Source organism: Papio anubis, chromosome 6, assembly GCF_008728515.1.
Source record: "Papio anubis isolate 15944 chromosome 6, Panubis1.0, whole genome shotgun sequence".
NCBI classification, from domain to species: Eukaryota; Metazoa; Chordata; class Mammalia; order Primates; family Cercopithecidae; genus Papio; species Papio anubis.
This window is the reverse complement of record NC_044981.1, coordinates 19,680,439-19,685,034: the sequence shown is the minus strand read 5'-3', so window position 1 is coordinate 19,685,034 and position 4,596 is coordinate 19,680,439.

Below are 4,596 nucleotides of genomic sequence, written 5' to 3'. Positions count from 1 at the left end.
TCCTGTCTTTTCTAGCATTCTACTGCCTCCCCTATCTCCATTCTCTATTCTCTTTCTATTTTCAATGGCCAGTTCATGTCTCTATTTTTCCTTAGTTTGCCCTGTCTTGGAAGCTTATACAAGATAAACTAGAGATGTAGAGATACGTGCGGGGAAACAGCTCTCTTTGACTTTCTTTTCTTTTCTTTTCTTTTTTTGAGACGGAGTCTCACTCTGTTGCCCAGACTGCAGTGCTGAGTCTTGGCTCACTGCAACCTCTGCTTCCTGGGTTCAGGCAATTCTCCTGCCTCAGCCTCCTGAGTAGCTGGGACCACCAGTGCACACCATTACGCCCGGCTAATTTTTGTATTTTTAGTAGAGACGGGATTTCGCCATATTGGTCGGGCTGGTCTTGAACTCCTGACCTCGTGATCCACCCGCCTTGGCCTCCCAAAGTGCAGGCATTACAGGCGTGAGCCACTGCGCCTGGCCTGTTTGACTTTCAAAACTGGGGAATTAAGTACTTTGCTCTGTTTCTAGTGTACATAGTTTTATGTGTTGATACTTCTCTGCCTTTGGTGACTGTTAGCATGTTTTTAGTAACTTGATTAGGTCAAAGTGACTGATTTCTTTTTTAGTTCAGCTCTCTTGTTCTCTATTAAAGTTTCATAGAAATTGGAGTGGGAGAGGAAATTTTGAGGGCTTCCAAGCAGAGTTTTGGCAACATGTACATTCAAGGGAGGAGTAAGAAGGATTGTGGACTCTGTACTGGTCAAGTGTGCATCCAAGTTGGCAGAGTAACAGACAACAGCTCACATGCATTGAGCACATGCCCTCTGCTAAGCATGGTTGTAAGCACTTAATAAATAATAACTAGGCATAGTCAACTCTGTATTATTAAATTACCTGTACTCTATGACTCCTTAGCTCCTGCCTTTTTGTATTTGCTTTTTTCTTCAGTGTTCTTGGTAACAATTTCTTTTCCCTAATTTAAAATTCATCATGCCTGAAATATAAAGACAAAGACCCATCCATACCTTGGATGGGACTGAGAAGGTCACTCCCTATAATCTGTTACAGTGGGATGGTGTTTCTGTGAAGGGCAAATTGAATTGCAACATTAAAGAATTAAATTAGGCAGTAATAGTGAGTCTTTCTCTATTTGAAGTAGTCTTTCTAGTCTATGATTTTAGTGTTTCTGAAGATGTTACAAAAATAATTGTTCTTGCCTGGCACAGTAGCTGAGTCCCAGCTTCTCGAGAGTCTGAGAGGGGAAGATCACTTGAATTCAGGAGTTAGAGTCTAGTCTGGGCAACACAGTAAGACTGAGCCCCCCCATCTCTCTCTCTCTCTCTCTCTCTCTATATATATATATATATATATATATATATTCTTTTGTAAAAATCGAATTTGTCCAGATGCTGATAGCCCCAGAAAAATCAGGAAGAATTGGTAAATCACTCAGGTAAAGTGATTCCTGTGGCTATAGAAAGGTGGTAATGATGGTGGGTTATAAATAAACAAATGACCCTGCTTTTGGCTAGAGTTTATTCTGGCCACTTTCAAAACAAATAATTTTTCTGTAGGCATATTTTTTACAGACATATTCATTTGTGAGGAAGAAAAACATTTTCTATAGATGGTCAGAAGTTGCAGCATCCTCCTGTTTTGAGAAATGGTAAATCTAAAAACATAAAACAAAACAAACAGAAATCCACAGCACCTTTACAAATCTAACATTTTTTTTTTTTTTTCACATGATAGAAACTTGGTTCTCTTGGCCTCCATTAGGGAGGTGTTTTGATGTTCTCCTTTTTATTTCTTTTTAAAATAACCTTTTATGTCCTAGTGCTTGTGAAAAATACCTTTGATTCTCACTTGACCTCTTCCACTGAATTGGAAAATTTGGTTCCATTCTCTTAGCAGGTAAATAGCCTTAAAACCATTCATGGTTTTGTCAGGGTAGAGAAGAGTTGAAAAGCATTACATATGTTCCAAGTTAAGAGAGGCCAATCTTGCTGTTTTCAAGTGGTTCCTTCCCCTCCCTTCTTCTATTACGGGCTCAACCACAATGGAGCTTTAATCAGCTTCATTGATTTAAAGCTAATTTGCACTTGGCTTCAAGGTTAAGGTCCACAGCATAAGCTGAAGACCTTTAAATCAGAAGTCAGACTGAAAAGCCTTAGGTATATCATATTGTCTGCTGTGCATAAGAATGACAGCTCTTGATGACTGCGAATTAACTATTGGGGAAAAAGGCACAAAGCCAGTTTTTCTTCTGTGTTAATATAACCTCTGCTAGCCGAGTTTCACAGCATTGCTATCAACATTTCTGCTTCATCATGTAAATGGATGGAATTGGCTCAAAATACTTTGGGACTATGATGTTTGTAGCCATCCATTTCTGCTTGGTTTCAGTTGGATTTCAACCTAATTGCCAAACTGATTCCATCTGTAATAACTTTTAACATTTATTTTTCCCAAAGGGAAAAAAATGTCTTGTCTGTATTCTGCAATTAAGAAGGTGATGAAATATTCAGTGTATGTCTCCACTCTGACTAAATTCTTTTGTTAACTTTATCAGATAAACTATAAAATATTAACCAGGCTCACTGTTTGAGCATGTGCAGATGGCATAATATTTACCAGACATATTTTTAATACACATTTAATTTTATAAATTGAATTAACTATTACATGGCTAATTTTTTTCCTCTCTTTTCCAAATTGATGCAACAAGCATCTCTGTTGTTGGCTGTATGTACTACACTAGAACATTTGTGGATAATTACATAAGCTTAGCTGTGGATATAATAAATAACATTTCCTCCAAACTTAACCACATGAAATCAAATCAAGCAGAAATAATGCTATTTTCTAAGCAAAATTATGCTGAGTCGCAATATGTGGGTTCTTTGCTTTTTTTTCTCTGACAGCTCAGTTTTTAAAATTTTCTGGAACGTTTAAATAGGTAAGTTAATTTTACCCACCTCTCTTATCCTCTATACGACTTGTTGTATATATCCATATCTTCTCTGCCATTCCCAAATGTACTAACATAATACCCACATAATACTTAACCTAAATCAGATTTTCTTAGAATGTGATTTGGACTGAATCAAGGTCAAATTCTAAATCATGGCACAAAGAGCCATGAAAACCTTTTTTTTTTTTTTTTTTTTTTGAGACGGAGTCTCGCTCTGTCGCCCAGGCTGGAGTGCAGTGGCCGGATCTCAGCTCACTACAAGCTCCGCCTCCCGGGTTCCCGCCATTCTCCTGCCTCAGCCTCCCGAGTAGCTGGGACTACAGGCGCCCGCCACCTCGCCCGGCTAGTTTTTTTTTTTTTTTGTATTTTTTAGTAGAGACGGGGTTTCACCGTGTTAGCCAGGATGGTCTTGATCTCGTGACCTCGTGATCCGCCTGTCTCGGCCTCCCAAAGTGCTGGGATTACAGGCTTGAGCCACCGCGCCCGGCCTTTTTTTTTTTTTTTTTTAAATAATTAACAAAAAGGCTTGGTTATTGGTGAGCTGCTAAAATATCAAAATGGTTCTGAGCAGGGCAGCCATGTGATAGAGGTTATACTAGAATTTCACGGTAGGGATTGGAGAAAGGAGGGCGGATGGCTAATTCTGAGAGTCAGGGATAGTGGTAAGGAGGACATAACAATTTGGCTAAGATTTAAATGTTTGCCTATTTGGACGAGGGGTGTGCAGTGTAGAAAGGACATTCTAAGCAGAGGGAATGGTGGGAAGGGCCTGTGGGAAGTGGTGAATGTGTGATTACCATGAGAGACCTGTGAAAATACCTGGAGTATGAAGGAGAGAGTGGTAAGAGAGGAAATTAGGAGGGTAGTTGCAGCCTAGAACCTAAAGGTAGAATTAGCAGGACGTGCTGATGTCATGGTTCAATGGACCGTGCAGCCGCAGGAGTATGATGTGCGGGGAACAATGTGATGGTTGACAAAAGGCAAGCAATAGAGGGAACAGAGTCAGGAATGGTGATTGAATTCCTGGAGGTCCCCAGGACTCATTTAGAGAGCTGCATTTTGGAAAAGAATTCAGCTATGAGCAAGATGAAGAGAGCATGAGTATTCAAAATAATTCATTTTGAATATGAAATCTTATTTTGTACCCCAAGTTGATGAACAGGGGACTCAACAGCTCCATGCATGAATCACATTCAAATGTACACAAATGTCGAAGTTGTGGAATCTGATTTAATCATGTTTCACTATGCACTCAAAAGTGGTTTTGAGAGTCCCTCATCCCCTGCCCTCACTAATTGATTATAAACATAATTACTTAAAGTATCATACAGTGCAAAATTATCAACCCTAAAAAGAGCAAGCACTCCCATCCATAATGAGTAATATGTAGTTAAGCCCGAAAAACTCAAGTATTTTCCTAAGTAAAGAGACTAGTGTTGGGTGCTGAGGGATAGAGGTGAATAAAGCCTCTAAGAGCTTTCACTGGCATTGAGGACACAAAGCATGAATACATCACATTTTAAATAACAAAAGCGTTAAATTATTCAAAAGAACACAATTTAGCATGAGAGGGGATAGCTGCAGATGCAAAGAGGGTGCTTACAACACTGAGGCAATATCATTGCATCTAC